General features: G+C 40.8%; 1 protein-coding gene across 2 annotated transcripts in view; it reads left to right on the plus strand.

The window, feature by feature from the left end:
- Positions 1–22,405, plus strand: part of cmss1 (cms1 ribosomal small subunit homolog) — a 323,921-nt gene that overhangs the window by 6,499 nt on the left and 295,017 nt on the right. Inside the window, exon 1 of one of the 2 annotated variants that reach the window (XM_048602495.1) lies at positions 4,371–4,465. The exons of the other annotated variant lie outside the window; for it this stretch is intronic. The gene's annotated coding sequence lies outside the window, so the exon portion shown is untranslated. Of the gene's footprint in view, positions 1–4,370; positions 4,466–22,405 lie in introns of those variants that run through there. 2 annotated transcript variants of the gene reach the window in all.

Below are 22,405 nucleotides of genomic sequence, written 5' to 3' on the forward strand. Positions count from 1 at the left end.
AGAGGTCATGTTCCTGTGCATCTGCTGTTCCTGTGCTCTAATTGGTAGAGGTCACGGATTTGGAAAGTTATTCTGAAGGAGCTATGGTGAGTTTCTGCAATGCATCTTATAGATGATACATACTGCTGCTGCTGTGCATTGATGGTGAAGGGGGTGAATGTTTAAGGTCATGGATGGGTCTTAATTGCCACTTGTCAACTCATGCCAGGATGTTGTCCAGGTTTTGCTGTATATGGACTTGACTGCTTCAGTATTGAAGAAATTGTGAATGGTGTTGAATATTGTGTAATCAGCAATGAACATTCCTACATCCCCTTGTGACAGAAGGAAGGGCATTGGTGAATTAGGATGAAGCCCTGAGGAGCTCCTGTAGTGATATTCTCAGATGATTGACCTCGAACAAACACAACCATCTTCCTTTCTGCTTCATACGAGAGTATTCTCTGATTACCATCAACTCCAGATTTTTTAGGGCTTCTTAATGCTGTACTTAATGCTGTCAAATGCTGCTGTGATGTCAAGGGCAGTCACTGTTACCTCTGGAGTTCAACACTTTTACTCATGGTTGGTTCTAGTTTATAATGAATTGAGTTGCCTTCACAGAACCCAAACTGAACGTCACTGAACAGGCTATTGATGAACAAATATTGTTTGATAACACTGCTTGTAACCTCTTCCATCAGTTTGTTGATGATTGACAGTACACCAATGATGCAGTAATTGGCAGGAAAACAACTCTGCTGGGCTGGCCATGTGCTTAGGATGCCTGGGTTCTGATTGCCAAGCAAATTATCCTCACCTAGATTAAGGAAGGTACTCAAACAAGATGAGGACAAAGGAAGTGTTTCAAAGACTCCTTGAAGGCTTCCCTCAAGAAATGCAGTATAGATGACAATGTGTGGGAGACCCTTTACTGGAAAAAAAAGGCTTGGAGGAAGTTCCTGTATAAAGGGACACAATCTTTTGAGAATATCCATTGATAAGAGGAAATATGGAAAAAGAACTAGAGAAAGCAATGTTAGTGATCTCAAGGCCAAGGACCAATTCAATCTCCTGAAAACACCTGCCGAATATGTGATAGGAGATGTGGCTCTAGGATCAGGCTCATCAACCACACAAGGATCTACAGAACACATGACCAGTGACACGGAATTTCCTAGGTGGACAATCATACTCATTAATGAGTGATGGCCAGTGACTGTGATGCATTGACAGAGTTAGATTTGTTCTAATTTTTGTGGATTAGACATAGCTGGGGAATGTCTCACTGCTGGGTAGATGACAATGTTGTAAGCTGGACTGGAACAACTTGGATAGGGGCACAGCTAATTCTGGAGTACAAGTCTTCAGCACTATTGCCAGAATGTTGTTGGAGCTGTGCCTTTGCCATGTCTGATGACCTCAACCTTTTCTTGATATCACATGGAATCAATAGAATTGCCCATAACTGCATTGGTTTTGATAGAATTCTCAGGATGAGGCCAAAATGGATCATTTATCTGGCTGAAGACTGCCTTCTTGTTTGCACTGACATAGCATCAGATTTTTCCTCAAAAAAACCCTTTGCCTCACTGTGCTTGCAAATTATGACCTCATCTTCAATCTTCGGTTCAATTCAGGTCCTTGAATGTGCTATTGCTTCTCAAAGTCATGACTGTCTTTCTCAAAGGTCTGTATTTAAGTCCTTGCCACAGTACCAAAAGGCTCCTAACAAAGTTACAAATGACTTCTTAACATGGTCATGCTCACAGAATGGTTCCTTATATTCAATGCCCAGAGATCACCATCCCTGTGAATGTCTTGTGCCATCGACAGGACAGACCCACTAGAGGTGACAATTCAGTAGCTCACCACCATCTTATGGGCAGTTCGGGAGGGGGAATGAATGCTGGTCTAGGCAGTGATGCTTTTGTTCTATAAACTAATGAAAAATAGTGCATCCTCTCTTTCGAGTGCAGTAGCAGCATATTTTATCAATGCTTAATGCTCACTCCACCCTAATCTCTGATCTGGTCCATCTGCTATTCGCAACAATTCTCTATATGTAATTCTGTACCTTCCTCAATTTCCTTGGATCTCATGCTTAATGCTTAATACTGGTGCCCGTCACAGTGAGCTTAAAACCTAGCTTAAATTACCTGTGGAACTTACTGTGAGAAGATTAGTTGCAGCTCCTATGAGTTGTAACTTGAAATTAGTCGGCCTGTCATTGCAGCCATTTGATGCAGCAGCTGGCAGATTTTACAGTTAAGGAGGGGAAAAACTGGAAAAACAGAACTTATGAGTGTTGGCACCTTAATGTAATAAAATGTCCCAAGGCAAGTTACAAGCAAGATATTGAACTAAGTCCCCCATAAGGATCTTTTTGCAAACAACTGACAAGTAACAGAAAAGGGCTAAAGATATACGATCACTATCTCTCCCACACCACCACTGTGCATGGCACACACTCACTTTATCATGCAATTGTAGGAAGAGTAAACATGTTCTACAACTCTTCCCTCCTCGATGTCCAAGGCCACAAACTCTTCTTCCAGGTAAAGCAGTGATTTACTTTGACTTTTTCCAATTATGTATACTTACTCCACTTTGTCTCGTCAGTACAACTATTGCCACTCTGTTTCCCTTTTGTTCAATTATATCTTTGTCATTTAATCCTTCCATGCTCTACCCTATCCAGATTTTCCCTTTTATTCTCCTTGCACCCACCAATTTCAACATCATGAAACCCCTGTGATGCTGCTTGGCCTGCTGTGTTCATCCAGCTCTGCACCTTGTTGTCTCGGATTCTCCAGCATCTGCAGTTCCCCCACAGTTCTACCATCTACATTTTTTTTCTAAAGAGTCATACTCAACTTGAAATGTTAGCCAACCTGCTGAACATTTCCAGCACTTTCTGTTTTTATTAAATAAATTGCTCACACAACAGATAAAAAAAAATCAAAAAGGTTATTGGAATGATAACTTTTATCACCAGAGGATTGAAATTCAGATGTGAGGAACTGGTCTGTTAGTTGCTCAGAGCCTTGGCCAGTATCCCATCTTGGGTAAGGTGTTCAACTGTAGACATTAAGCCTCAGAAGAAATACCAAAAGGATACCAGATTTTAACGGATATATTTATGAGAACAGCTTACATAAACCTTGTGTTTCCTTGAGTTTGAAATGTTAAGGGATGTCATAGTACTTAACATTATAAAAGGATCAGAGGATGCAAAAAAGTGAAACTGTTTGCTTAGCAGGGATAATCTTTTTTCAAAACCTTTTTTTCATAAAATTAGATTTGGTTATCTGGAACTAAAGTCACAGATCTCTTCTTTGCACAGTGGAATTTAGATTTTATGGTAGGAATACAGAACTTACTTTCCTATAATATTCAAGACTGTTTGATAAAGTTTTGTCAGGCTAAGATATAAAAAAGGATATGGATTAAAGTCAGGTAAATGACATTTAATGGTAGACCAGGCTCATGAGCCTGAACGCGTATTCCTGTTCTTAATTTCTTATGTATTTATTAGTGAATCCCATGTGGTGTCACACATGTGATGTTGAGAACAGTTTTTAGGCAGCCGGTTAGAGGAAAGGTGGATGAATTTAAGGTGAGAGGGGAGAGATACAAAAGGTTCCAGATGGGAAATTTTTTCACACAGAGGGTGGTGAGTGTCTGGAATAGGCTACCAGCGGTAGTGTGGAAGCGAGTACAATTTCATCTTTTAAGAAACATTTAGACAGGTACATGGATGGGATAGGTATGGAGGGATATGGACCAAACGCAGGCACATGGGATGAGTTTAAACTGTGAAAATTGGGTACCGTAGACAAATTGAGCCAAAGGGCCTGTTTCTATGCTGTACCCCTCAAAAAGAGAGTAGGTGTAGAATAGAGAGAGCTAAAAGGGTGTCACTTGTGGGGTTGGGGATGGGAGTAGAAAAATGACAGCATAAATCAGGGAGAAGGGAAAGGTGATTTTGCATCCATGACAAATTAATGAGAACAAATATACATAATCTCTTTTTCACAAGAAATACAGGTTAAACGTTCCCCTGCTATTACTTACACAGGCGGTGTTGGTGTGTGGCTGCACCTACATTTGATGAGTCGATAGTGACGATGTTTCTGACGGGATGGGGTCAGGGTTTTGATGCTGCCATGTGCACTGGGCCATTTCACTTCCCGCGTCGTTTGGTTCCCCTGGAAACGGAGGTAGTTTCATCTTTGGCGCGGCGGTTTCGACATTGACAGGAGAGAGCGGGGACTCCGTTTAAAATAAGCGAATAAATCGGATGCGGCGGGGGGAAGGGGAGAGGGGTTTTGTTGCGTTTCTGTCATTGTTTTTTTTTTAAAGTTGGAGCTGTTCCGGTTTGCCTTGTGTGGAATGTGCTGCGGGGTTAGGGGCAGGCCGCTGGGTTGAGTGTCGGTGCCGCGTTGCCCGGGAGAGGAGGAGGAGAGGCTGGAATCAGATTGAGGTACAGGTACAGGGAATGGGAGGGAATCTCACTATTCATCGGATTTTAGGGTCTGGAAACCACACTTTCAGAGGCATTTACACTTCACCGTCTAATCCAAGCGTGATTCCTGAGTGTGCCTCCGGATGAGGCCGGTGGAGGGGCATGAACTCAGGTTTAAGAGGAAGGTTTCCAGATCACTAAAATCAAATATACCACGATATCATGCGCAAGTCGTTTTTGTTTTGTTCCATGGGAAGTATTTTACTCCTCTGTGGCATTTCCATATCCAACTACGTTAATTAAAAAAAAAATTGACACCTTGTGACAATTTTTTCTTCAGAGATAGTAGGAACTGCAGATGCTGGAGAATCTGAGATAACAAGGTGTAGAGCTGGATGAACACAGCAGGCCGAGCAGTAAGGCTGACGTTTCGGGCCTAGACCCTTCATCAGAAATGGGGGAGGGGAAGGGGGTTCTGAAATAAATAGGGAGAGAGGGGGAGGCGGATAGAACATGGATAGAGGAGAAGATAGGTGGAGAGGAGACAGACAGGTCAAAGAGGTGGGGAGGAGATAGGTCAGTCCAGGGAGGACGGACAGGTCAAGGTGGCGGGATGAGGATATTAGGTAGGAAATGGGGGTGGGGCTTGAGGTGGGAGGAGGGGATAGGTGGGAGAAAGAACAGGTTAGGGAGGCGGGGACAAGCTGGGCTGGTTTTGGGATGCAGTAGGGGGAGGGGAGATTTTGAAGCTTGTGAAATCCACATTGATACCATTGGGCTGCAGGGTTCCCAAGCGGAATATGAGTTGCTGTTCCTGCAACCTTCGGGTAGCATCGTTGTGGCACTGCAGGAGGCCCAGGATGGACATGTCATCTGAGGAATGGGAGGGGGAGTTGAAATGGTTCGCGACTGGGAGGTGCAGTTGTTTAGTGCGAACCGAGCGTAGGTGTTCTGCAAAGCGGTCCCCAAGCCTCTGCTTGGTTTTCCCGATGTAGAGGAGGCCACAACGGGTACAGCGGATGCAGTATACCACATTAGCAGATGTGCAGGTGAACATCTGCTTGATGTGAAAAGTCTTCTTGGGGCCTGGGATGGGGGTGAGGGAGGAGGTGTGGGGGCAGGTGTAGCACTTCCTGCAGTTGCAGGAAAAAGTGCTGGGTGTGGTGGGGCTGGAGGGGAGTGTGGAGCGATCAACGGAGTCCCGGAGAGAGTGGTCCCTCCGGAAAGCAGATAAGGGTGGGGAGAGAAAAATGTCTTTGGTGGTGGGGTCGGATTACAGATGGCGGAAGTGTCGGAGGATGATGCGTTGGATCCGGAGGTTGGTGGGGTGGTACGTGAAGACGAGGGGGATTCTTTTTTGGTTGTTATTGCAGGGACGGGGTGTGAGGGATGAGTTGCGGGAAATGCGGGAGACACGGTGGAGGGCATTCTCGACCACTGAGGGGGGGAAGTTGCGGTCCTTAAAAATGAGGACATCTGAGATGTACGGGAGTGGAATGCCTCATCCTGGGAGCAGATGCGGCGGAGGCGAAGGAATTGGGAATAGGGGATGGCATTTTTGCAGGAAGGTGGGTGGGAGGAGGTGTATTCTAGGTAGCTGTGGGAGTCGGTAGGCTTGAAATGGATATTGGTTTCTGGGTGGTTGCCCGAGATGGAAACAGAGAGGTCCAGGAAGGTGAGAGAGGTGTTAGAGATGGTCCAGGTGAACTTAAGGTTGGGGTGGAAGGTGTTGGTGAAGTGGATGAACTGTTTGAGCTCCTTGTGGGAACACGAGGCGGCGCCGATACAGTCATCAATGTAACGGAGGAAGAGGTGGTGTTTAGGGCGAGTGTAGGTACGGAAGAGGGATTGTTCCACGTAACCTACAAAGAGGCAGGCATAGCTTGGGCCCATGCGGGTACCCATGGCCACCCCCTTTGTCTGTAGGAAGTGGGAGGAATTGAAAGAGAAGTTGTTGAGGGTGAGGACGAGTTCGGCTAAGCGGATGAGGGCGTCAGTGGAGGGGGACTGGTCGGGCCTGCGAGACAAGAAGAAGCGGAGGGCCTTTAGGCCATCTGTATGGGGAATGCAGGTGTATAGGGACTGGACGTCCATGGTCAAGATGAGGTGTTGGGGACCGGGGAATTGGAAGTTCTGGAGGAGGTGGAGGGCGTGGGTGGTATCACGGACGTAGGTAGGGAGTTCCTGGACCAAGGGGGAGAAAATGGAGTCCAGATAGCTGGAGATAAGTTCGGTGGGGCAGGAGCAGGCAGAGACAATGGGTCGACCAGGGCAGTCAGGTTTGTGGATTTTAGGAAGGAGATATAAGCGGGCGGTGTGGGGTTGGGGAACGATGAGGTTGGAGGCTGTGGGTGAGAGGTCACCTGAGGTGATGAGGTTGTGGATGGTTTGGGAGATGATGGTTTGGTGCTTGGGGGTGGGGTCATGATCAAGGGGACGGTAGGAGGAGGTGTTGGAGAGTTGGCGCCTGGCCTCGGCGATGTAGAGGTCAGTGCGCCATACTACAACTGCGCCTCCCTTGTCCGAGGGTTTTATGGTGAGGTTGGGATTGGAGTGGAGGGAGCGGAGGGCTGCACATTCTGTGGGGGAGAGGTTGGAGTGGGTGAGAGGGGTGGAGAGGTTGAGGCAATTGATGTCTCGACAGCAGTTGGAGATGAAGAGGTCGAGGGAGGGTAGGAGGCCTTGGGGTGGTGTCCAGGAATTTTTTCTTGCTCCCTCTCAATCTGATGTTTAGGGATTGTGTGTCTGTCCAGACCCTACACTGAGCTCATTAATACTGATTTGTCTGAGGCTGCTCCAAGGTTATCTTGACATTCAGAAAGAACGTGTTTCAGAAAGTGAAAACAAAATAAAATGCTGGAAACCGCAGCGGGTCAGGCAGCATCGTGGAGAGAGAGCAAGCTAACATTTCGAGTCTATCGATGACTCTTGTTCAGAGCCATGTTAGCTTGCTGTCTTTCCACAGATGCTGCTGACCCGTTCTGATTTCCAGCATTTTTGTTTTGTTTTCAGTACAGATTCCAGCATCTGCAGTAATTTGCTCCTACAATATGTCAGGACGTGTCTCCTTTTAAATGGACTAATCGTTACTGGGATGAGTTGGAGCTCATTGTTTCCTCGAACTGTGAATTTGGATAACTGGAGAGTACTTTGTTGAACTCTCATCAGAGTTCCTTCTCATGGTTACCAAGTAAGGAATTGTGAAGCCTTTGCCTGGTTCTTCTCGACCCCAAAAGTTGTAGGTACTTGAAATGGCTACTCCTAATGCAGAGTTTCTTCTTACCTTTTGTGGTTGATTTTATTCCACAATTATATTGGTAGAATGATTTAAATCTTAAATAAAAATTCAACTCTTGTTGTATGCATGTTGTTGAATTTGGTTCAAGTGAGATTTCAGTGCAGAGGAGAAGATGATGCTTCTTTTTGGTTTTCATTTCCAGTTGCAGCTGAATGTTTTTCCTTATTTTCTAAACTAGGAAACTAGCTTACTACGACTATAATTAGTCCCTAATCAAATAAGTAAAAAGGCAGACATGGTGTGTGTGTGTTAATTATAATATGTAAGAGATTTTGGAGAGCATTGTTATCCCACACAACCAGATTGATGGTAAGTATCTGCACCTTGAGCAACTTTGCTCAGAGTGTTGAGTCGGAATCTGAACTGCAGACATTTTGAGGTGTATTGAGGGCAAAAGTTACCGGGAGACTTTGTTCTTGGAGATAGTCACAACATTTAGATTAAGTTGAACTTTACAGTTCGTCATTGATCAGGGACGGTGTTGTGACTGGGGTTTTGGGATTTAGTGATCATAGAATCACAGAATTTTATGCACAGAAAGAGGTCATTTGGTCAAGTGTGTCTGCACCAGCTCTTCACATGAACATCATCAGTTTGTGCCATTTTCCCACTTTTCCCTACACTCTTGCTCATTGTTTCTGTTTAAGTAATCATACAATGACTTCTGACTGCCTCAATTGAACCTGTTTTCATCATGCTTTTAAACAGTGCATTACAGACCTGAGCCACTTGCGTGAAAAAGTTTGTTTTCACCTTGCAATTGCATCTTTTGCAGATCATTTTAAATCTGTGTCTTCTCATTCTTGATTCTTTTACAAGTGAAAACAGTTTCTTCCAACCTACTCTATCCAACCCTCTCATCATGAAAATAACTGTCAGATCTCCTCTTAGCTTTCTTCCCTTCAAGGTGAACAGTTCCAACTTCTGGATTCTATCCTTATAACTGAAGGCTCTAATCCCTGGAAATATTCATGTGAATTTCTTCTGCACTCTGTCCAAAGCATTCATATGCTTCCTACAGTGACACCCAGACTGTACACAGCACTCTAAGTGAGGTGTAATAGGTGACTTTTACAAGTTTAGCATCACTTCCTTTATCTTGTGCTCTATGCCCTAATTGATAAAGCCCAGGATACTGTATTCTTTATTAACTGGTCTCTCCACGTGTCCTACCATCTTCAATGATCTGCGCATATATACCCAAATCTCTACTCCAGCACTCCCCTTAGAATTGTACCTCATATCACTTAGTCTTTTAATGTTCTTCCAACCATATATATTAACTTTAAGCACCTATGTGTTGAACTTCATCTGCCACCTATCTGGCCAGGCAACTGTTTGAAGTTGTACACTGTCCTCAAGGTTTACAATGCTTCAAAGTTTCATATCATCATCAGTCTTGATGATGGAGGATCCTTGGTACTTGTTACATGTGTAGATGAGAGGAAGGATAGCAGAGCGGATGGACAAATTGACCATTGCACAATAGTCCAGGAACCCATTCAATGGTGTTATTGAAAAGAAGTGTGGTCATGACAGGGATCAGTATAGTCATGGGAATGAATACTGTCTACTGGAGACATGACTTGGTGTTTTGAAAATTGTGTTGCCAGCCAGTGGCAGCTTTAAATATAAATCGTTGAGGCTGGAGATCAAGTGGTAGGTGAAGGATCCCATTGCTTGTTCACGGAGGAGCCAATGACATAGGTAGAGCTGGGAATGATGTTCTGCTGAAAAGTTTAGGGGTCTTGGGGTCTAAGTTAAAATTCAAAACCTATAAAAATAATAAATTCTCGATTGTGACCTGAGCCATGTGTGAAATGGTGTAGGATCAAGAGAATTAAATCGTTCAAAGATTGGTCTGGAACTGAGGGGTTTTGATTCATTGCACCAGTACTGGGGACACTGGCAGCAGTATCTGGGAAATAGGGGGCTGTTTTGTTTGGATGAGCTTCACATAAACCAGGATGGGATGAACATCCTGGTGAATCATTTAACTAGGACTGTGGATAGGGTTTAAGCTGAAAGATTTGGGAAAGTTGGTGCAGGTAATTTAGATCGAAAGAAAAATGTCAAGATGTCACAGCAGTGTACTGATTTGAATAGAGTGTGACAGGAAGAGACAGAGAGTCTAATGGTGTTAATCCATCTGTAAATCTTGTCCATGCTGTGAATAGTCATTAAAAAAAATCTCTTTCTATTTGAGTGCGTGAAGCATATGTAACAAAATAGTGATACAAATAGAGATAAATAAGTTTGACGTTCTACTGTTGTGGAGTGTTGGTTGCAAAGTGACTATGTTTAGGAAGGAAATAATTATTATACATGTCTACAATATTTCAAAAAAGACAGAATGGAAAAGGAGGAGGAGTCTCTTAAGACCTGATGATCTATTTCCTTGGGATCCAGAAGAAGCAATGCATGTAGTGGCTATGACTTTCCAAAATTCCCTAGATTCTAGAATGTTCTGAGTTGATTTTTCATTATTATTATTTTATTCTTTTATCAGCTCCCTATTTCTCAGGTATACTGGTTGGCCACCAATACCTGGGAATTGCTGCCAGCAAGTCTGGGAATAACCATAAAGATACAAAGATTTAAAATTAAGTAAAGGTATAAGTAAAAATGAAGATGCAAATGAGATCAGTCTCTGCTATCATTGCAGGCTTGAAGAGTCTCTTTCTGAAGTGAAATGGTTGAAAGCATGAAGTCATACTCAGCAGATGTAGTGGCTTTTGTAGTTGAATAGTTGAAGGTGCCTAGAAGAGGCGGACTGTGTAGAAAAGGTCCTGGGAGTGAATGGATGTGCTTTTATTTCCCTTTTATAGCATATCAGTTTGTGTTCTTGGAAGCCTGGTTGAGTACAAGAGTTCCAGCTATCACCCTGTTGAGAAGCAATAGCTATTTTGAAGATTAAAAAGAGTAAGTGCTGGAGCAACTCCGCTTGTCTGGCAGCAAAATGTATAGGGCAGACTTGCCACAATCTTTCAGTTCCAGAGAAGGATCATACTAGACACGATGTATTAACTCTTTTTCTTTCTCCACAGATCCTGCCAGATCTGCAGAGTTCCTCTAGTAATTTCTGCTTTTATTTTGGCAATATTTTGCTGCAATTTTTAAGATGTCCCTTTTGTGGTCAGATGACATTTTGCAAAATGGCTATTTCCAGCAAGCTTAAACACAATCAAATGAAATGACTGAAAATGTTAATTTTGATAAATCATTATTTCACAAAGCAGGGTAAATTAGACTGGAATTCCTTGCGATCTCTCCTGTATGGTATTACACATTGCAGAAGTGTTTGAGGATTCAGGGGACAGTCCTGGAATCTTTGCATTATTTCATAATCTTTTGCAATTTCCTCTTAAGATTACATAGCCTGTCTGCTTTTGGCTGTAGTTGGATCCACAAGAGAAGTCAAGTGGTTTCTGGGGATTATTTTGTATGATTCCTTGTGTTCTTTATAAACATAGATTAGCTTTCTTTACAAAACATTGAGTGTAATTATATGTTTGTGATGCTAATTTCACTTCCTTTAACTGTGACTCCATCACAGCACTCTGAGTCGGAAGATTGTGAATTTTGGTACCAGTGAGCACATAAATCTAGATGGGTACTCCATTGCATTAGTTCAGAAGTGCTACATTGTTGGAGGTGTCATTTTTAGAATTAATCATTAGAGTAAGGTCTCACCTCTTTCTCAGGTCAACTTAAAAGATTCCTTGTCATCATTTGAATGAAAACAGGGAGTTTCTTCCAAGCGTCCTGACAATATTTATTCCTTAACCAATATCATTGAAACAAATTAACTTACTTCATTATCACTTTACTGTTTTTGGGATCTTGCTCTGCAGAAATGCTTTCATATTACCGACATTTTAACAGTGCGATCAACAAAATTACTTAATTGGCTGTAAAGCACTTGTTAACTAGCTATAAAGTGTTTTACAGTATCTTGATTGTGATGGGCTACACAGCTGTAAGCCTTTCTAACCTGAATTTAGTGCCACCTTTCTCTACAGTCTCTTCCTTTGCTCTGCTTTGTTTTTATTAGTTTGTGTATATTTGTGAATTACTCACCCTCTGGAACGGAAACCGTGTTTTGGCTTTGCAGTCATTTGACCTGCACAATACTGCTTTCACCTCTTATCTCTGGGTACTTTCAAAACTGCTCACAATACTTTGGAAATGATCCTCAACCATGTATGATGTTTCAAAACGTGCAGAAAATATGACAAACAGACCACTGTGGCTATGAATGAGTTGTAGTCTGTCCACCCAATCCAGATGAAATTAGATCAGTTCTGTCCTGTTGAGCAGAAATGGATGGGTTAAAAAAACTTGGAAGAGGATCAATTGAGAAATGATATGGGAATGGCCCATAAAGAACATGTCAGAGTACGGGCAAGAGCAAGATTTGGAATGTAGAACCTTTCTTTGAATCAAGCTGAATAATGTATTTTAAATAAATTTATAACAATATTCTGTAAATTGAGTTCTGAAGAAGGGCCACCAGACGGAATGTTAACTCTGCTTTCTCTCTACAGACCTGCTGAGTTTCTCCAGCAATTTTTGTTTATGTTTCAGATTTCCAGCATCCAAAGTTCTTTATTTTATTTTATTCTCTATATTAATTCCTGGGTAGTAGCTGATTAACTAGGAGGATTTGTGGTGCAGTGTGTAGTAGGTCTCCCTCTGGGCCAGAGGCTCTGGGTTCAAGTCCCACCCCAGGATGTTACCAAGAAAGAAATGTTAGTGATGGAGCCAGTCAGGTTGAGTGTGAATCCTTCTAACATGCACCAATGGCAGGTAGTAAAAACAGGTGAGTTCCTGGCCAACTATATGATGGAAAGTACGTTGGCACCTCCATTATCACTCTCTATAGCTCCAGAGTTCAATATGCATAAAAACATTAATGTTGCTACAGCAACCCAGCCTCCCTGAATGAACAAAAACACACCACCACCATCTACTTAACTCCAATTTACAAACATAGCAAGAATCTACAAACAACAATGAAATAAATGATCTAATTAACTGGTTTATTGATGTTGATTGAGGGATAAATGTTGTTCAGGCCACCAGGCAACTCCCTGCTCTTTTCCGAATAGAGCCATGTGGTGTTTTACATCCTAATGGGATATTTCAATTTAATGTGTAATCTGAAAGATGGCATCTCTGAAAGGTCAGCAAGTCCTCAGTACTGCATTGAAATATCAATTTAAGTTATATGCTCAAATCACTGAAGCGGAGTTTGATCCTCCAGCCTTCTGACCCAAGATAGATGAGCCTCTGAGTCAAGGCTAACTGATCTTGATTCCGAAAGTTTACTACTTTTGGTTGAACTTGGAAATGCATATATATTTTTAACGTTTTGTTCTCCATTGATGGTCTCTCCATCTCATATCTTGTTTTGCTTGTATTAGCTTTATCATAGTCCAGGTTGGGAGTGTGTAAATAGTATTGATAGCCAATGTAATTTAAAACAAAAGAACAATTTGATAATTGAAAGGCATTTAATCAAATGAATAGTATTGGGAAAATTAGCAAAATAGATGTATTCTCACCACTCAAAGGAATTACTTACAGTAGAGTCACAGTCATAGAGTCATACAGCACAGAAATAGACCCTTCGGTCCAATTATGCCGAACGTAATCCCAAACTAAACTATTCCCACCTGCCTGCTCCTGGCCCATATTCCTCTAAACCTTGCCTATTCATGTATCAATCCAAATGTCTCTTGAATGTTGTAATTGTATCCACATCCACCACTTTCTCAGGAAGTTCATTGAACATGCAAACCACCCTCCGTGTAAAAGATTTGCCTCATGTCGTTTTTAAATCTCTCTCCTCTCACCTTAAAAATGTGCCCACTAGTCTTAAAATCTCCTATCCTAGGGAAAAGACAATACCATTAACTTTATTTATACCTCTCATTATTTTTATAAATTTCTTTTAGGTCCCATCTGAATCTCCTGTTCTCCAGTGAAAAAAGCCTCAGCCTATCCAGTCTCTCTTTATAACTCAAACCTTTCACACCCAGCAACATCCTGGTAAATCTCTTCTGAACCCTCTCCAGCTTGATAATATCCTTCCTATAACTGGGCGACCAGAACTGGATACAGTATTCTGGAAGAAGCCTCACCAATGTCCTGTACAACATCAATGTGACTTCCCAATTCCTATATTCAAAGGACTGAGCAATGAAGGAAAGCATGCCAAACGCCTTTTTAAGCACCCTGTCTAATGTGACGCAAACTTCAAAGAATTATATATCTGAACCCCTAGGTCCCTCTGTTCTACAACACTACCCAAGGCCCTACCATTATTTGTATAAGCACTACCCTTGTTTGTTGTACCAAAACACAATACCTTGCAATCCATACTCCAGATTGAACTGCCATCTGCTATTTTTCAGCCCATTGACCCATTTGATCAAGATCCTTTTGTAATATTAGAAAACCCTCTTCACTGTCTACTATGCCACCAATTTTGGTGCCGTCCACAAATTTACTAACCATGCCTTCTATATTCTCATCCAAATCATTTATATAAATGACAAACAAAGAGGACCCAGAACTGATCCCTTTGGAACACCGCTGGTCACAGGCCTCCAGTCCAAAAAACAACACTCCACCATTACTGTTTGCCTCCTGCCAGTAAACCAATTATGTATCCAATTGGCAAGCTCATCTTCAACCTAACTTTATTAATTAGTTTACCATGCTGAATCTTGTCAAAGGCTTTACTAAAATCCAAATAAACAATGTCTACTGCCTTACCATCATCAATCTTTTTGGTAACCTCTTCAAAAAACTCAAGTTTGTGAGACATGATTTTCCTTGCACAAAACCATGCTGACTATCCCTAATCTTTTGCCTCTCTAAATGTCCATAAATTCCATCTTTTATAATCACCTCCAACAATTTAACCACAACTGAAGTTAGACTCACAGGTCTAGACTTCCGCAGTTTCTCCTTACAACCTTTCTTAAACTTAGATACATTAACCACCCTCCAATCATCAGGCACCTCACCTGTAGATACAGATGATGCAAATATACTGCAAGGAGCCTCGTAATTTTCTCCTTTCCACAACGTTTTGGGATACATTAGATCAGGCCCTGGAGATGTAGCCACCTTTATATTCTTTGAGACCTCCCGAACTTTCTCTTCTGTAATGTGAACTGTTTTTAAAACATCAAAATTTATTTCTCTGCATTCTTTAGACTCCATTTCTGTCTCCACAGTAAAAACTGAAGTGAAATATTCATTTAGTATCTCTCCCAAGTGCCAATATTGCTGCAAAATGGTTTGACAGCAGATTGTTAACCTGTTTTACACTGTGCCCATTCTTTCTTCTATTCACTTGTCCGTTGGTTGAGAGCATTTAACTCCCCATAGATGAGGACCTTCCTGCTCTTCAGGGTGTGCATGGGCCATTCTCATCATTTTGTCAGGTGTGTTTGCAAGTATTTCCAGTTAGATATTCGCACACAGGCTAAACAAATTGTGTAGATTTGAGTTACCATCTTGGAGACTTTTTCTGGAAAACTCGGCATGATTAAACTTTCATATCCAGTGGTTACTTGGTGATAATCATGAGAAATGCCTGTTTGATTTCATTTATTCCAGTTGCAGTATGAAGTTATGAAATATGTATACAGGCAGCTATCCACCAATCTTTCAGTCTTTCTCAACTCATTAGAGAGAGTGTGTGAGGCATGTGACTCCATGAAAAGTTACTTGATAAGCTGCATAGAGTCATAGAGCTGTCCAGTATGGAAACAGACCCTTCGGTCCAACTCGTCCATGCCGACCAGATATTCTAGATAAATCTCGTCCCATTTTCCAGCATTTGGCCCATATCACTGTAAACCCTTCCTATTCATATACCCATCCAGATGCCTTTTAAGTGGTATAATTGTACCAGTGTCTACCACTTCCTCTGTTGGCTCATTCCATAAAGACAGCACCCTCTGCTTGAAAAAGTTGTCCTTTAGGTCGCTTTTAACTGTTTTCCCCTCACCTTAAACCTATGCTGTCTAGTTTTAGACTCCTTATAGGGGAAAAGTCCTTGTCCATTTACCCTATTCATGCCCCTCATGATTTTATAAACCTCTATAAGGTCACGCCTCAGCCTGCGATGCTCTAGGGAAAATAGCCCCAATCTATTCAGCCTGTCCCTATAGCTCAAACCCTCTGACCCCAATATCCTTGTAAATCTTTTCTGAACACTTTCAGGTTTCACAACATCCTTCCTATAGCAGTATAAACCTTTTATTGATGGTCTTTATCAAAGTTAGTTTCACAGTGTCAATAAATGTGAAGCTGGAAAAGCACAGCTGGTCAGACAGCATCTGAGGAGCAGGAAAGTCAAAGTTTTGGCCCAAAATGTTGACTTTACTGCTCGTCGTATGCTGTCTGATTGGCTATGCTTTTCCAGCTCCACATTTATTGACTCGAGCTTCCAGCATCTGCAGTCCTTGCTGTCTCCTAGTTTCACAGTGCATTTTTGTGAAGGAGCCATAAGTCTTTATCTCTTGTATTCAGAGGCATAAAAGATAAAGTTGTTATAGTCTTTTGAGACCATAGGGCTGCTGTCTCATTGGAGAGAGAAGACTGGTGGTGGTTTAAGTGGTATGTCACCATGCTTCAGGAGGGAAGAGAGGTTGAAAAAGAGAGTGCTTCATGGTGACCTCAGATGGTATGCAAAATAACCCACACTGGTGGTATTGCTGTGCATTACAAACCAGCCATCCAGCCAATTGAGCTAACCAACCCAATCATTGTTCTATGTACAACTATATAAATAAATAGCTTTATTGATGTATGACTATAAATCCACTCTTAGCTATCTACAGTACTTTTTAAAATAGTTAATTGCCCAGACTGCATTCTGATTAAAACTTATGGAAATGATTGTATTTGTCGTAGATTGGTAGATGTGTGCTATGCAAAAGACCATTTCTGGGAGGCGAGATAACCTGCAGTGAAAGAAGCTGCTTTTGGTTTTGAATATGTACCCTGATAAAAGTGTTTGCAGTAATGCTTATTTACCAAAAGATGGTGGTGTTGTACCACATTTGAATGGTGTTGCAGCCGAGTATTCTCAGAGCATGTATTACAATTAAAAGTGAAAAATATATTTTGAGGATTTGTGTGGAGTAGGCAATGTTTTCTGGTTTAGGTTTTATCAATAAATTATTTTTTTGAAAGTTAAGTATTAATTACAGGTGATTTGAAGCAATGCTAGTTGATACGAGTGAATTCTCATATCTCCACATTAACGTTTCAAGAGATATCAGAAGAACATCATCTGTTTGTAGATGTATTAGGATCTGGTCATAGAGTGGATTTGATACTCTTGGAATCCCTAGATACGAGTTGCTTTCCTCTCCTATGTAACTGCTTGAGATTGAATCAGACTCTTTGCAACTTTGGTGTCAGGTCTGCACCATCACCAAGACTGCTTGTTTTTACCTCTGTAAACCAGCTTGACTCTGAACATGTCTCAGCTCATCTGCTCCTGAAGCTGTAATCCATAGATTTGTTAACCCTGAAGTTGGCTAATCTAGTGTACCACTGGGTGGTCTAACCTGTTTTATCCATGCCACTTTGAGGCTATCTAACATTCTGTTGACCATGGCCTAACTTGGACCAAGTCTTGTTCACCCAGCAGCCCTGTGCTCACTGACATGTTTGCTCCCCATTCTGCAACACATAGATCTTAAAATTCATTTATGTTTTCAAACCTTTCCATAGCCTTGCCACTCCCTAGCTCTCAAATCTCCTCCAGCCACACAGCCTTTTGGGATATCTGTGTTGCTCCAATTCTAGTCTCTGGGAGATTTTGATTTTAGTCATTCCACCAATGGTGACCATACCTTCATCTGTCTTTGCCCTAGGCTCTGTAATTACCTCCCTAAACCTTTCCTCCATTCTTTATAACTGATATCTTTCTAGTTCAGTGTCAGATGCTGTATATGATGCTGTAGTTAAGCCACTAATGCTTTATTACATTAAAGGTGCTTTATAAAGCAATTTGTTGTTGGAGCAGTTATGGTGGCATATTATCATCCACTTTATCAACTGTATGGATAGGGTGTGACAAAGGGAGGGTAATAGAAACAGAAATGTTTTGTCAATCTCGGCATCTTTGCATGTCTTTTGAGGTGGATGTGATGTGTAACAATTTGGGTGAGAGATTGTGAGCTGCCAACAATCTAGTATGATTTGCTTTTTTTCTGGAAAGGACTTACAGGGAGAAATACGTTGAAGGCAAATTGTGTATTTTTTTCAAAAACATATAACGTTGCAAAGTAACTGCAAGTTAGAACCAGCCTTAATTTATAGGGAAAAGGAAGAAACTGAAAGGAGTCAGAAGAACATTTTTTTTAAATATATATAATATATTTTCTGCACCTGTGCAAAATCAAATTCCAATGTACAATGGGTAAACAATAAACATTAAAATGTAGAATGAATGTAGTGCAACATCAGGCACCTTTCTTTTTAACTTATATTTGTGTGGATAGAACCATTGTTGTGAATTGATGAATTGAGCCATAGACAATTTTTCATTATCCACACTGTGGTCACTTTAGAATCTTAACTTAAAACTTTCCTGTTCCTTGGCAAAATGACTTCACTGGTCCAAATGTGTAATCGCATCTTATTTGTCCTATTAAGTACATTTTTAAAAATCTCTATTCATTATTTAGAAAATTTATATTGCCCTAAGCTTTTGCTTAAATGGATTTTTCTGAGTGTTTCCAGTTGTAAAAAAATTATGTTGGAAATCCTACTTTAAAATTGGTATTTAAGGGAGATGACATGTTATCACTTGCTGGCAATGAAGGTGGTGAGAGACCATGTGCCTTCTTATCACAAAAGCCTGATGAATTACCTGACAATCAGGCAGGTCTCCTTAGGTGCAGAAATTCTGCTTCTTGAGAGATGCTGCACAGTTTGAGGTGGCCAACTTTTTTTTATATCTTGGCAGTGCCACTGCAGAGAAGGTAGCTGCTGCTGGAACTATGGCCTAACATCACTGAATCAACCAGATAGTTTGTGTTTGTGGGTTGGGGCTTGTGGGGAAGGAGGATCAGCAACGAGGGCAGGAGGCTTTTCTCAGTTGTTCCCCCTTTTCCATGCTGGGTTGCTTGCACTGAGTGCTTTTGAACAAGGGACCCACCCCTCCCACCCCCCTCCGCACCCCCACCTCCACAGGAACCCACAAGCAATCCTTTTCGAACTTCTTGCATGAAATGAAATATATTACGACAGCAGGGGGATGAGGCCCTTAAGTGGGAATTAGTTATTCATTTAGCCACAACATAATGGGGTAGTGGTGGGAAGGCAGTGGGCCCCTTCCTGCTTATTATTGTCCCACCCCCTTGCCATAAACTCGGTACAGGGAACAACATTAAATTCTATCCTTGTTTGAATTTGTTTGGAAACATTTGAGATAAATTTGTATTGGAATGAGATATAAGATGCCAATAATAGAATCATAGAATACCTACAGTATGGAAACAGGCCATTTTGCCCATCAGGTCCGTACTGACCCTCTAAAGAGCATCTCTCCCATATCCTTTGTGTCATTTCCTAAAACTAAAATGATATAGTTCACTTTTTCTCTCTTCTCACCTTTATGATAAACTTAGTATGCTGTAGGACTGTGCAGAATTAGCATTTATACATTTGAGTTATTCAGATTTTTTGACAGAATGTCACAGCTGTTTTCGCACATAGTGGAAAACTCAAGTAATTTGCTTCTGTTGCACATCAAAGTGAATACAAAGGACTTTGCATCCTTTAGCACCTTGTTACTTTGTTTGCAATCAAAAACTTTACATTTTGCCAAAAGTAGCTGACATATTGAAATTAGATGTAACACTTGTTGCCTGTTTTCTTACAGGTTGAGTTTCTGACTGTAGCTCAGATTTCGAGATGAGTCTTTGAGATGTCCTAAACAACTTTATTGTACTGGATCTTGGTTTAGGGATGCGAGTTGGAATTGAACGCCGAACTGCGTGCTCCTGAGCAACCTGAAGGAAAAATGTTCAGAACAGAATTAGAATTGAGAGTTCATAGCAGTAGTTATGTGTAACATAGTTTGACAAATTAAGAAATTACTTTTGAGTCCTTGGTTTTCTTTGTCTATCTGATGCTGAGCTTCAGGGGTGAAATGAGATGATTTTCAAATAAAGCTTTTTCTAGTGATGTGCAATCTGAACTGTTGATGTGAAGTGTAACTATTAAGACATTTCAGTTTGCATTTTACCATTTGCTTCAGAAACTTACTGAAAGTTATTGTTTTGTTGGAATAGGTAGTACATTGTGATTGTGATACTTTTGTTAAAAGCTTTCCACTTCCAAACCTGTTCAATGTTTTTTCATAATTTTTGATGTCATGAGCAAGTGTTATCCTGAAATGTTGGCCAATACAGTAAATATACTTGTGTGTGCAGATGGTAGGATCTGGGTTAAGTTGCTACGTATGTATAGTTTTTGTAAAAAGGTTCTGTTAAACTTCAAAGATGTACAGTATAACAAACATAAGGAAAACAGTTTTGATGATTGGATAATATATTATGACTGGTATTTATTTTCTTGCACAATAGAAAAAGAAACCATATTGCTATTGATTGGCCTACAATTAATTGCACGGATCTCATTTATAACTTTTGTTATAGCATTTGATTCATTCAACAGCTTGAAAAGTTTTTTCTAGTGTTCTTAGTAAAACTGTATACAAAAATTGTATTCAAAAGTGCTTATTGTCACCAAGAATGAGGTATAATTGGTTCAAATGTATTTGTATGTAGTGTTCCACAATGATAGTAGTTATGTAGATACACACATTGCCAATATGCAAGTTCATTGTACAACTGTTTTGTGCTACTGAAATTTTCATAGCATCTGTGAACGATACTGTACAGGTTAACTGGCATCATCTGTTGACTGTCAGTAATGCATGTGCTTAGTTTTAATTTGTTACACTTTGTATCATGGCTATCAAATTAGTATGTGTTTCAGTTGACTATTTGCCTTTTTTTATGATGAAACCATATAAATGATAAAGCTCAAAGCTTACTTTAAAAAAAAGGTCCAGTTGTCTGCATTAAGCTCACAACGCTTACTTTTAGATCCAGCTGTGACATGTTTAACAAAGTATTTATTAGGTTTCTAATTATGATGCCATTTGACTTTGTGGTTACTTCTCCAGGGCACAATTCTTAACTGCTCCTCTATGCCACATGTAATTCTAGAACAACTGAGACTTCAACATAATGATGTCAGAGTCTCAGAATTTCCTTTACACTTCCTCTACATTTGAAGATAATGTTGGTTGTGATCCGGTTACATGATTTGCACGTAACTCAGATTCAAAATATTCACAATTACCAGAGTTTAAATTGTAGGACTCCAGGGCTAGTCAACTCTAGGAGCCAAGTCTTAAAAGTTTACTGTACTTAAGGCGAAGATTGTGCTCAAAGTTATTATATAATAATGTAATTGTAACGCATACTTATGTTCCTTCTCTAAAACCAGTTTATAAGCAAGAAGAAAGTAGCGCAAACATTTGGGGAGATGATTTTCACTATTAGAAGATAAGTTTCCAGTCTTGTGTGCTTTCTCCCTTATAATGGTAACAATTAGAAATATAGGTTACTTTTCCACTGGGTAACTACTTACATCATATTTTATTTGTCGGGTTTCTGTCAGGAGAGAAACAGGACTTTATGTTACTGTATTTTATCGCTAACCGGTGGAGTCACTGGTCAACAATGATTTTATTTCAATTAGTGAGAAAGGGTTACTGAGTAAAAAAAAAAGGTAAAGTTGCCCTAGTCCTTCTAGATCATAGGGCTGCTCTCTCATTAGAGAGAGAGAGATGACAGTTGGTGGTTAAAACCAAGGGTCACTATGCCTCAGGCGAGGGGAGAGGTTGAGAAGGAGAGTTCTTCATGGTTAATCTGTGCTGATGTAGGAATTGAACCCACGCATCACAAACCGACCATCCAGCTAATTGAACTAATTGGCCCCTTTATTATATAGAAAACAATATTCAAGTGAACTATTTTCTATGAAATTAAGCACAGTTGGCAGTCTAATATTGCTAACAAAGACTGCTATAAAACAATGTTTACTGGAACTTTACAATGATTTGTAAACTAAAAACAATGTAATGCAAATACATGGCAACATTTTTAATCAGTGCATGTAGATAACGTTAAGACTACTACTGTTTTGGGAAATGATGGAGATAGTTTCTCCAGCAAAGGTCTCTTGCATCACCGATGTCAGTCTTCAGCCAATTTGATAAACTCCACTTGATAAATTGAAACGTTTGGAAGCACTGGATACTATAAAGGCTGTGGGACCTGACAACCATGGGTGCAAACCACTCCCAGTGAATATAAATATATAATTCAGCACAGTACTGTGGAAGTGCTGTATTGTCAGAGGTGACTTCTCTCAAATCAGACATGAAGCAATGGTAATGTCTACTTGTTCAGATAGGTGTAAAAGACTAATACCTAATTCTTCAAAGAAAAGTATAAATTTCCTGATTAACATTTATATCTCAATCAACACAGTTGCGATAAGGAGACAACAAGGTGTAGAGCTGGATGAACACAGCAGGCCAA

The sequence above is a fragment of the Rhincodon typus genome, chromosome 11 (assembly GCF_021869965.1).
Source record: "Rhincodon typus isolate 14 chromosome 11, sRhiTyp1.1, whole genome shotgun sequence".
In the NCBI taxonomy this organism is placed as follows: domain Eukaryota; kingdom Metazoa; phylum Chordata; class Chondrichthyes; order Orectolobiformes; family Rhincodontidae; genus Rhincodon; species Rhincodon typus.